Source organism: Colobus angolensis, unplaced genomic scaffold (assembly GCF_000951035.1).
Source record: "Colobus angolensis palliatus isolate OR3802 unplaced genomic scaffold, Cang.pa_1.0 Scaffold234, whole genome shotgun sequence".
In the NCBI taxonomy this organism is placed as follows: domain Eukaryota; kingdom Metazoa; phylum Chordata; class Mammalia; order Primates; family Cercopithecidae; genus Colobus; species Colobus angolensis.
In genome coordinates, this window is record NW_012115533.1 from 1,883,452 (window position 1) to 1,897,296 (window position 13,845).

Genomic DNA, 13,845 nt, shown 5'->3' on the forward strand with positions numbered 1-13,845 from the left:
ATATCATTATTGATCTCACATGTGAGGCAATTCTGTAGGAACTAGCAAAGAGTGCCAGGCCATAAGCTTCTTAGTGCCACTGTTTAGGGGTGTGTGTGTGTGTGTGTGTGTGTATGTGGCTTTAGGTATGCATTCAAAGTTAAAAACAGGGCTATTTCTACTCTATTAGAAAGACATAAAGGTATGCCTAAATGCTTATATGAACTACTTATAAAGCTATATTTGTTTATTCTATATTGTAAGTTCTATCTTTCTTAACTGAGATCTTCTATTTTTATAAATATTTTAATTAAAAGAACCAATCAGTGTATTGATAAAGAAAAGCATCTTTAACAGGTTTCACAAGAAATAGCCTAATTATATCTTATAGCTAACTTACGACATAGAGATTGGTTTGGGTAACAAGTTACAGAATGATACAGATCTGAGATTTTTGCGGTTTAGATTTACAATTTTTTACTTGTGAGAAATTTATTCACAAAAAGAAAAGATATGATATATTTTACACTGAATATAATTTTTTCATGTAAAATATCAAAATTAAGCAGGGTGTGGTGGCTAATGCCTGTAATCCCAGCACTTTGGGAAGCCAAGGTGGGTGGATCCCCTGAGGTCAGGAGTTCAAGACCAGCCTGGCCAATATGGTGAAATCTTATATCTACTAAAAAATACAAAATTAGCCAGGCGTCGTGGCAGGCGCCTGTAATCCCAGCTACTCAGGAGGCTGAGGCAACAGAATCGTTTGAACCCGGGAGGTGGAGGTTGCAGTGAGCTGAGATCATACCATTGCACTCCAGCCTGGGCTACAAGAATGAAACTCTGTCTCAATAACAACAACAAAAAACTATATATATAAATGTTAAAAATATAAAATACATTTGTCAAAAGTATTGTTTCCTAATTTGTTTTTAACTTTGATTCTTTCATGTTCTGTGTAAGTTCTTCAAAGTCAACAATCAAGAAAGGCCAGAAAAGAATACTAAACTTCAATAAGTAACAGTTTTTAATGTTGTTTTGTAGATTGTCTTTCAGAGACTACCTACTGTAGTTCTTTTGTACTTTTGCCTAATTATTAATTTCTTAATTAGGGTTAAATAAAGCAAATAACCAGAGATATTTTTTCGCAGTTCACTTTACACAAATATAAAGTTATTTTAATCAACAATGACTTCGTTGTTATTTTTTTAAAGATCATTATGTAATACTTAAGGCAACTGAACCATGCAGGCAGAGCAATTAATGAGTAACTTTGCCAAGATTTCCACTGGCTGGGTTAATCTGCACTACTTAGAATCAAGTTAGTTCTTTGTTCATCCAGATATTGAAAAAAATAAAGCAACATTCAAATTCATATTTTAGTTTTAAGTAATGCCTAACTTTATGTTTGCACTAACCCTCTGGCAAAATGAACCGTTGGAATACACAAGCAAAAGAAAATAAAACAATAAATAAATAATAGATGAAGTTAAAAATTTGTTGAAATTTCCAGCTTTAGACTTCAAAACCATTTTAATTCATTTATGGATTAATGATAAAAGGGAAAACATGGAATAAGACTCTTCATCTTTTATAGTAAGCCAAATATGTTTAAAAAATAAGTCCTCTATGAATTAGCAACTGGAAAAGAGTATAGATTGGTGTTTCTTATTTCATCCACCAAAGTATTTTAGTATCAATTGTATGTTAAATTTCTAACAGAAAGAATTTGAAACCAGACTTAGAACATAATTTTACCTGGTTATGCGTATGTGAACTCTTTCAAGATAACTTGGAAATAAAATTTTCAATACTTTATTATTTATCTAGATGAAAACAAACAGCGTTTTAAACAACTTATTTCTGTACACTGAATTTTTTCACTTGGTAGAGGGGGTAATAACAGATGCTTGTATTTACACATTTTTACAAGCAATTTTTAGCCCTAAATCTTTAATAACTAGATGCAGCATACAAAGTGATGAGATCATGCCATGTACCAAACCAATTTCCCACTAAACATAAACATATTCCAAAGTTTGCATCAATCTTATAGATCATTTATTTCAACCATCTTATTTTGGCAATTTGAAAACTGAGTTCCCAGACAAACAAAATCTGTTCAGAATGGCTTAGTTATTGGTAAAATGAGATCAAGATCCTTAGTCTCTTGATTCCTCATTTAGAATTTGTAGAACATGATGTGCTTTAGATGCATAGTCTTAGTCACTTTAGGTACTATGTAATGTTGGCAATTTAGCCTATCTAAAATTAGAAAATGAATGTCAATAAGAATTTTCATCTAGTCAGGCACAACATTTACTAGTGATTCTGAATAAGCATAAACTTAGATTTCAAAAGTGTGTGTCTGTGTGTATGTGTGTGAGTGCATAAGGGCTTAAGGCAAATATAGGTTTCCTGTAACCTAATGTAAATAAATACAAAATTGTCCACTTAAAAATAAGGCAATGGAGATTTTTAAAAAAGAAAATGTGTCCAAAATGCAAAATAAATTGGAAGTCAACAGCTTTACTTCAATCAATTATGTATTAATTGTATTTTAAACATCTGATGAGAACTGAGACTTATGTGACTGAGCCATAAAAAAATAATTTTCTGGAATGAGGAATGCTTCAATGAACATGAGAGAAAAATTAGTAATTAAGGAAGGAATTTGTGCTGTGGAATATAGAATATCGTCTGCTAAGTCCTTGCATTATTTACACTGGACTTTCAGCCTGATAAATGATTTATTCTGCAACTGAGAGCAATTTCTCATATTCAGTTTTCTCAGTTTCCTCCCACTCATAGTATCTTTGTTCCAAAGCCATGCAATTAGTTTAACTGAATAAATGATGTTATCGTGCAAAGTATTGTGAAGTACTATATGTATCAACATTGTTTACAAATTACTGTACTGAAACTTCTCTATATATGCAAATTTGGGAAAACATTTGTAGATCATCTGCTACCCATCTCATAATAATGAAAAATTCTGCCAATGCTTGTTAAAAATTGATGCTAGTGTTGCAAGAGGGCCCTGAGTGGCTTTCAGTAGGAAAGCTAGTAAATTTAATATTAGCATTTCTGCTTGGAAAATTTCTAACTAGGTTGACAAGGGAGTTAATAAATTTGAGTTAGAAAACAATTTTTTTTCACATATATCCCCATGATTACACTGTTTGATACTGATTAGTAAAGTCGGTAAAATTTTCTAAAATTGCTTGCATTGGATCATATCCATAAAGATCCTTTTGATGATCGTATTCTAAAAAGATACTCACAAATATTTTGACAATACATATGCTGAATGTCCTAGCAATTAAATAATCAAGTTTCTGATTATAAACTTTAATGGACAGCTTACAGTAATGATATATGAGATTCACCTCAATCTGTCTTTTAGGCCACAATGAAGAATTCCTTTTTAATACAAAATCATCAAAAACTATATTCCCTAGTACCTATAATCTGAAAAATAAAGACTTGCATAAAAATGAAATGCCATGTCTTTTCACATAAACAGCCCACTATTTACATATCACTTGAATGAGGTCTTAATATGTATGGAATAAAAAAAATGACTAATGGTCTACTTAAGCACACATGTTAATAAGCACATTCTATGTGCCAAGTAATAATAATATAACTATTTATTATTAAGACATAATATGATTCTATGTGTAGACATTATTATCATATTTTTAAGTGAAGAACTTGAAGCTCATACCATTTGGGTAACTGTCTAAGCTTACATAGGTTCTACTTTAGTAAAGTGTTGTATTTATTTCAAGATACATTATTAATCATCAGTTTAGATTGGAGTAACACCTCAAGATACTTGGCTCAGGATTAACTCTCCTTAAAGAGGCTGAATTCTCCACACTATTTATTCCTGTCTTCACCAGTTCATGCTAAAGTATGTGTGTCCCTGACCATCTACCATCTGTCACCCTTAAAGTTCTGAACTTTCTTGCTACCTGAATTCCTAACCTGTCCATTGTGTTATAAGAATTAAGCACTATGACAAAGAAATTCCCCCATATATTTAATGTAAACATTCTCTCCACCTCCATGCTTTCTCTGAATGACTCGCTATTAAGAAAACCACCTAGTGGTGGCACTTTCATCCTGTTCTGTGTATTGATTTTTGCAGATTTTTTTTTTATTTCTGTGGTCAATGTTTTCCATTATCTCTGCAGATAGTATTCAGAGATTATTGCCAATGTCAACATTTTAATCAAACCCTTCCATGCTCTCCTCTGATCCTTTTGGTTGCCCTTCATTGAACCTCCACTGCCCACAATGTATCAAATATTGGCATGCGACTTGTACTATTTATTTAAATTCCAAACTTTGCTATGTTACTTGAGCAACTTGTATGAGCAGCCAAACATTCCATCAATTCATCTGTCTAATCACGTTCCTGGTATGTTTATCAACATCTTCTCTACTCCACTTCAATTCAGCCACTTCAATACTCAGACCTTGAACTCTGTCAACACACAAAAGCAATCCAATTCCACAATCATCTTATTACTCTGTTTTCATGTGGCTGATAAAAACACGCTCAAGACTGGGCAATTTACAAAAGACAGCAGTTTAAATCACTTACAGTCGCACGTGGCTGGCGAGGCTCACAATTATGGTGAAAGGCAAGGAGGAGCAAGTCACATCTTACATGGATGGCAGCAGGCAAAGAAAGAGCTTGTGCAGGGAAACTCCCCCTTATAAGACCATCAGATTTCCTAAGACTTATTCACTATCATGAGAACAGTATGGGAAAGACTTGTCCCCCATGATTCAATTACCTCCCACTGGGTCCCTTCCACAACACATGGGAATTCAAGATGAGATTGGGTGGGGACACAGCTAAGCTAAATCATATCAATTATTAATTAAAGCATTCCACTCTGAAGCAACCCCGGTTCCTTTCTGTTTGCTCATTCTTCTGTGATTTCAATGTCGTCAAGATATGCAATTCATCTCTCTACTTTTTTCCACTTTGCTGATGTTATTTTTAATTATCCCCTTATTTTTAACGTCTTCATAGTCTGATTTAGGTTGCTAAATTACTAAGCTACTTTTTCTAGCTTTAATTTTATGAATCTTTCTGGAAATATTCCAATATTGAAGGAATCTAATTTTGGATATTCTCTACACTGGCACCCAAGCAAACTTGTGTTACTAAACAAAGTCATATAAAAACATATATTGTTTCTTACCACAAATTCATAAAGAACAAAAACAAAAATCAAGGGATAGAAAGACCAGACAATATTTTCACCTAATTATTCTACAACTCTCTTCAATGGCTAAATAAAATATTTTCTTTCATTCTACTTCTAACTTTTCCCATCATTCTCAGAAGATTATTTTGCTTTCCAATTTTCAGGGAAAATGCAGTTATCAAATGAAAACATATTTTATTTTATAGTTACCCAGTACAAAGTTCTACCTATATCTAGTGGCATGTTGTCCAGGCCATCACAGCAAGAAAAATCTGGGCAGCATCAGGGATTGTGTGCATGGGCTGATGGAAAAATGCTACTAAATGTTAAGAGCTATGAGATGAGGAGAATAATTCCTATAAGAACATAGGAAAATGGAACTGAAAATGATTTTAAGTACTGGGAGAACTCACAGCCTTTGAGCTTTGGCCAAAAAGGGCCCAAAATGCATATAGAGTCATTAAGTGATCAAATAAGATTGTAATGGTCAGAGTTCTTAAAAAGCTCAGAAATAGCCCTCAAATTCTCATTTTAAAAGGTTGAAAATCTACCCTACGTACAACATTCAAACTTAGCATGTGAAAAACCTGGGATAAAAGAAGGAGGAGGCCAAGGTAAAAGTTGGACTGGGTGAAAAGAAAGCACATACTAGAATACATGGTGACAGTGAAATGCCACCTATAAATTTAAAAGGACCCTCCAAAAAGGTAATAACTATAAATCTTCAGGTAGAAATAAAAACAAAAGACAATAAAAACTACCATAAAAATCTTTGGAGTAAGGGTAAAACTAATAGATCCTGAAGTAGCTACCCAGAAAGTTCACATTTTGAGTTGTTCATGGTGCTAACAGGTAAGCAAACATTGAAGTTGTAAAATTTGGAAAGTAGCCTGGCTTTACCACTCTCTTCACATGAAGTCGGTATTATCCAAACATGAGGAAGAAATTTGATTTATTCAAAGTTATCCTGAGAAAGAATAAAATTTAATCAAACTTTTTACAAGAAAAACTAAAAACATTAGAAGAATAGGGGCTACAAATCATATAAAAATGATCATCTATTTTTAAAAATGCAATAAAATAAATTAACAAAACAATGTAATATCAAAATAATAAAAAAGAAATAAATAAGATTGCTTGGAAATTAGACAGTTAAATAATAAGAGTCAGAAAAAATAAGAACTGACAAAAATCAGAAAATACTTGGAAAAAAGCCACTTTACAAATAAAAACCAACTTCAGAAATAAAGCCTAACTTAAGAAAAACATAAGAACAAAATGCACACCACCACAAGTGCAGTAAATAGAGAATGAAAATGGAAAATAATCTTAACAAAATTTTAGAACGACAAACACGATTTGAAGTAAATTATATATGCGGAGCATAATTGAAAATGCAGCATACATATTTGAGATCCTTGCAAAGTAAAACCAACTAAATAGATCAAGCAGATATTTAGTTAATAGAAATAAAAGGAAATTCTATATGCACAATACATGGTATATAACAAAAATAAATGTTCAATAAACATTTATTGAATTATTTGACTAAATTAAACTTTCTAATTCAGCTTCTTGTCTCTTTAAACACAGACTGATCTCACATTCATGTTAACTGATTTATTTTGAAGTATAACATTTCATGTTATACTTCACATTCACTATATGTGAATATTTCTCAATTTGTAAGTAGTTGGCATCTCTCTGGGAAGTATAATAACTTGGTTATGTTTAAATGTATAAGAATTCAATTCTTCATGAGAATGAAATTGCTTTAAAGCTTTCTTCATAATAACCAAATAAAATTAAAATCAGAGATCATTTGATAATTTTGAAAAATCTATTTTCTTATAGTTTCATGTTCTTATTAAAATGGTTGCATTTTTAGAGAAATTTGGTAATTTCACATGAATGGGGAAAATAATCTCTATGTTTGCTTTTTAATTAGTTTGTTCGATTTGCTGAGTCTGCTCTTCTCTCTTTGTTTTCTAATTATGACAGAGAATCTGAAACAGATGCAGATGAAGAATGACCTACTTGAAAATTTACCAGCCAAGCCTGTAAGCTGTGTAAAGTCAACACAGAGGAACTATCAAGTCAAGTGGATTCCAATGTGTAACTGCAGTCATTAGTATGGATTGGTGTCAAACTTTCAAGCATTTGCCTTATTTATTGAACAACCTAACAATTCAAAATGGTAATGAGAAGAGGGTGGAGTAGGAAGATAAGGATAGACTCTGAAACCAAGGTCCTTAGGGCTTCTATTTGAATTTCAGAATTACTGTCAAATAAATATTTATTAGTGTCCTTTCTCTTGTATGTATATATACAGACAGCTGTCTAAAAATGAAGTGTTAAGCTGGAATTAGATATTGAAACTGAGTACCAATATTATCTTTAGTCAGTTTCCCTTAGGATACTATTTTGTGAAGAGAATATATTATTCATGTGAATATTAATTAAAACTTTTAAAATAATCACTGAAAATGTAGCCTCTGACCTGCAGAATATATCCAGTGTATGTTCTCAAGTCCTTGTGCTAGATGCAAAATTAAAGATGAGTAATGCAAATTGAAATTTCCATGAAATGAATCATTCTACATAATGAGCTTTACAAATTCCACATTTTATGCAATACCAAAAATAAAAAAAATAAAAAATAAAACTCAAATGCTTACCAAGCTAAATGACACTGAAACTGTTTATCAGCTGGATAATGGCAGCCAGCAATTAAAAACAGATAAGTTTTGCAGAAAGCAGCAAGATATTTAAAGAGCAGATATTTTACAAATATTATAAGAAAAAGAAAATTTCTAGAACTCTTTTATATATGTTAAAATAGAAAACTAAAGAAGAAAGGAAATTTTTACAAGCAAAATGATTACAACACATTTTAAAAATCCACAAATGATAAAATCATATTATGTATCTTTAACTTTTATATTTTCAGAATAGATTATAATGACAATATAATTGAATCTTCTATGTAACTCCACTCTGGCCCTCCATTTACAATTTATTTAAGGTTTCTGGAAACCTCAGGTTATTCACATGTAAGTGGATTTCTATGAGAATGAACAAAATAATAAGTGTTTAATATCAGGCAAACCAAATGGCACATAGAAGTAAATGCTGACTTTTTATGTTCTATTGTAACCCATTTAGTCAACATAAGAGAAAAATAAAAAATCACAACTACATCCACCACTCCAAAAATGATTATATTCATAGTCAACTATGTCCCTACTATCTATATTCTTAGATAAGGTCGTAACACAAAATAACTACCCTTTCTTCTAGAATAATTGATCAAATAAGGAATGTCCATTGAAATCATAAAACATGAAAGGAACATAGATACAAATAAGGTAAACAATTTATAATTTGTATTTGTGTTAGGTTAAAACTAGCTCACATAACAGATAACACCAAAATATCAAGAGCTTAATATAGTTTTATTTTTCACTAAATTATAATTGTTGGTGGGAAGAGGTTTGTGCTGCTTGATGTATTGCCCTTTGTGAATTCATTGACTGATGAATGAAGACAATGCTTCTTCTTTAAGTTTGTGTTCCAATATCTCCCCGAGAGTCATCCTCAATTCAGCAGGTAGGGGGAACTGCAAAGACCATATAGAGTATGAGATGTGTCAAGTTGTGTTAGAGTAGTCCTGAAAAAGGCTTACATCACTTATCTCCATATGTCAGTGGCCAAGGCTTACTCTTTTGGCCATAACTAATTGCAAGGGAGACTAAGACCAAAGGGAAACTTGTTACTGGACCTCCTAATTTATCTGTTCCTAAAAAAGTCAGAATTGAATACATAGATAGCAAACATATCGTCTTTTTATATAGTTATGTGTATAATACACTATTAAAATATTTTATATTCATATACTTGTTACAAAATGAGGAGCTTTTGTCAGTGCATATTCATTATCACAGTGAATATGCAGTATTGAATCTTAAAATAATATTTTGTTTAAAGAGATTAATATTATGGATTGTGGCATATGTATATAAAAAGCTGGGAATCCAATTAATAACCTTTATAATCTGTGTTATATAAATGCAGTACTTCCCATTATTAATGATAGTTTCTAGTGTGAGTGAGGGGAAATAAAAACATTAGACACAAAATAGTAATTTTGACAGGCCTCAATCAAACTATAAGCACATTTTGAAAGATTCTTAGGTTTGAGATATTTATCTAAGAAACAAAAGGAATACTTTTAAGTTAATTAAGAACAAAAGTTGAATATCAAAAAATGAAACTTACCTTCATCCACATTATCTGATATGTTTAAGTATTTTACTTATCCACTTTTTTGTGTAAAGGGTATTACAATTTTTTTTTCTTAGATATTTATCTAGATTTATTTATTTATTTATCTTAGATTATTTATTTATCTTAGATTTTTTTTCTTAGATATTTATCTAAGAAACAAAAGGAATACTTTTAAGTTAATTAAGAACAAAAGTTGAATATCAAAAAATGAAAACTTACCTTCATCCACATTATCTGATATGTTTAAGTATTTTACTTATCCAATTTTTTGTGTAAAGGGTATTACAATTTTTTCAGATAAAATATTTGTGTTTTATCTGAAAACACAAATATGTGTTTTTCAGATAAAAACACATCAAAAAATGTGTTTGAACATAGAAAATAAAATTTATGTTTTCTATGTGCCAATATTCTCCACTAAATTTGGGATTAAGCAATTGAGATCTTACATTAGTTAACATTATAATTCCCACAATTTAAGATTTAAGAAACTATAAGAAATCTAATAAAGAGACAAAATATAATGTACAGCTTATAAAGAATTAAGAAAGACTTAATTCTTTATAATTACTTAAAATAGAGAAAATATTGCATTATTTTATTCAGTGTTTTAGATTCTTTGAGGAGTTTAGATGATATTTCATATATGGTCAATTTTTTAAAACGATGTATTATCTATCAGTCAGATAATCTGAAAATCAAATGCAGATGAACACAAGAAATTTCTTGGCTAAATATGATTCATTTTGAGGTTGTATATACAATTAATTCATAAAGTTTTAAATTTAAAGTTAAAGATTAAACTAGATGTGTTTAGAGTCAATCTCTAAACCTACAGACCTTTCATTTGGAACACACTTCCATTGAAATTGAAAACACAGAACTTTATATCCGAGTGAAAATCATAGCTTTGGGAAGAGAGGGAGAGGTACACAAACACACACGCACACACACACACACACACACAGATACAGAGAGAGAGAGAGAGAGAGAGAAAGAGAGAGAAGAATACTATTGGAGAAAATAAGCATCTCATCCCCAGTGTCATCATAACAATACTCATGAGAACTGATGACAATAATAATTATTTTTTGCATTTTTAAACTTTCAAGTATATTAGATAGTTGATATGGATCTCTAGTGTTGTACACTAAAAAAAATGCCTTTTTATTATTTTAAAGTAGAATTTTTTTTGGCATTCCTGAGAACAGAGGCTGTAGTAAGTAGATATTAGTCTCAATACAGTCACCCGATGTAATTATTCAGAGTATAAACATCCATTTTCTCATACAAGCAGGAATCTTCCCAGATGGAGAATCAAAAGAATTACAAAGTTCTGTAAAAATAAAAGTCTGTGACTTTATTATCATAAAGAAAAATATGTCAAGAACCACTGAATTGTGGGAATGTGCATAATAAAATGTCACTTACAAAATTGTATTGTATTGTCTTCCTTACTCATCGTACTCATTCTCTTTTGCAATGCTCCCATCACCTTTTCACATCCCTCTCCCTTATAATGCCCTACTCCCAATGAAAAGAAGTCATAATTTGTAGTTGGCAAAGTGTTTCTTGTAAAATATCCATTCATTATATAGAGAATAAACCAGTGGTAAACATTTAATGATATTTTTCTTGTTGCTGGAAAGGGGAGTTATATCTGAAATTACAGGACTTCAGTTTTGTTATAAGGTTTCTTGAAGCTGATAAGAATGTATTAGTTATTTTAGGCTCCAAATAGTTATTATTTGTAATAAAATAACACTGCTTAGAATTTAGTAAGTAATATTTCAGACATCACATACATTTTTTATAAAGAAAAAATGTTAAACAGGAAAATGATGAATATTACCTCAAAGCCAGATCAGGATTCAGGGATTTCAGTTTTAGTAATAAAAATGTGATTTTTATGAAATTTTAAAAATGTCTCTGAGATTAGAATGTCATATCCCAATAATTAGCTTAAGATGCTTGAAAAATAAAAATATTTTGATATACATAAAATAGTTGCTGGTTATGAGTGTTAATAAATAGTACTTTAAATAATTTTAAATTTCATAGGTTATCTAAAAGGTTAGTTTCTCATATATTTGAATTGTTACTTTACCAAGTTTTTTTCATTAATTATATCTTAGTTTTTTATAAAATAATTCATAAATTTCATATAATTTGATTTATTATGATGAAAAACCTCATTTTACATAATAACATGTACATTGCTATCTATGTTAATGTTTTGTAAACTTAGAATATTATAGGTTTGAGATAGCATAAAATATTATTTCTATGTTTTTTCAGATCAGTAATAGATTATAAATAAATCAAGTAAACAAGATGCCATTTCATGAATTCTTGAAAACATCAAACATTTATGAAGAGCACTTAGTAACATATTAAGAATCCAATCAAGTAAAAGAATTACATAATAAAGTGTATGAATTAATTAAAATATATTTTCCCTAAAATATTTGCCTTAATTTATATCATATTAGTGACTGACTTCAATTCATAGGGGACAATTATTACACATATCACTTATGAAACTTCTGATAATTTGAAATTCATTTGTGTTAGCTTCCAAATAGAAGAAGTCTATGTAAAATATACACTTAAATAAGAAACAAAGAGAGAACAATGAACTCACCAATGTTTCCCCCATATGGAAAATATTTGTCACATTTCTTCTCATGTTTTTCTCTTGGGAGTCAGCTTATTTTTCTCTTTGAAACCTCTTTAACAATAAGACTGAATCATGGAGCTTTACTTAATTATCTCACATACGTAGGCTCTCCCTTTCTAGACTTTGTTTGTGCTTCCTAGAAACAAGGGGTATGAGACATTCTACACTAAAGAAAATGAGAAGAAAGCCAATATGAAGAAATTTGAGATTATTTCCCAGAGAAATCCTGGGAACCTACACCAACACAGGATAACACTGGCATTATAAAAATCAAGAAGGGCATATTTAGGCAGAGACTGATTAAGAGATTCTGGCTCCTCATTTTTTCCCAAGGAATCCGGTTTCTCAGAAGAGAGGTAAAACATAGCTCACATATGGGAGAGAGAGAGAGTTGATCTTCAAATGATAGTGAAGTCAGAAATGAGAAGACCTGGAGTCAGAATCTGTGGAATGTACAATTTAACTAGGAAGTATACATTAATAGAAGACTTATCTAAGGAAAATGGTATTTGCAGAATGAGGGAGAAACAGAGGGGATAGATTGGAAGACTAATGGGCCCAGACTACATCCAGATAAAAAGCTACAAATTACAATAGCTGTATACAGTTTTATTGGAAGCAACAATGATAGAAAGCATTGCCTAGAGACCAGGAAAGTGGAGTGACCTCACAAAAGAGTAAATGGGAAATATAGGATGGTGCATATGACTGGTGAGGATATATATGTTTTCCTTTGTCCCTAGATACCAGCTTTGGATGACTTGGATCTTTTGAATGCCTATGGATTTTAAGATTAATACCTTTTTTAATGAAAATGAAAAAAAAAAATCAACCGTTATCTTTTTGAGCATTTTTTCTTTCGCTTTCTAGATCTCTGTTTAAAGCTGATTTGAGACATGTTAAAATACATCACACTATCCTTCCAATAAACTTGTTCCATATTTTCTGTTTTTGTGAACTGCATTCTACACAATTTTATCTATCATATATGTGTTAATTTTTTTCTTTAACCGTGTCTAATCTGCTAGCTAATCTATCATTGATTTTTTTAAACTTTCCACCATTATTTTTTATTTCATTTAAAAATAATTCATGCTCTATTCTCAGAATTTTAACCTTATATACTAGTACTTCAGCTGTACTAAACATGTTTATTTTATGTTTATGTCTGATGACTGCAATAAGTCTATTGGACCTATTTCTACTCTTTCAGGGAAATCATTATCTTAGAAAGTTTAGGTATAAAATTTACTCTGAATTTGCTCAGTACATTGGAAATACAGTAGTAAGTGAATCATATTGTTCATTTATTTGTTTTTTTACTGTTTTTCTCCTCCCTTGCTAGCAAACCTATTTATTTTTCTTCAGTCCTTGCTCATTTTACTCCTTGCATTAGTTTATTTTTCTTCTCTTTTCTTTTCTTACAACTTGCTCCTTCCATTCTCACAATTTGCCTGTCTCTTCATCTGAACCATTACCTTCTTCCTTATATCTGTATCTGTAATTTAAAAACAAGTTACAAAATGTTCCCAGGAAATTGAGTAAATTACCTGCAGGTCTGTAATTGTTAAAAGGGTACATGTCTCAGAGGAACCAAATAAATAAATTTGACTTTTCTTTCTAACAGTCAGTCTAGTCTAACACTGACTTTTCCCCTGTCTTAAAATAAGT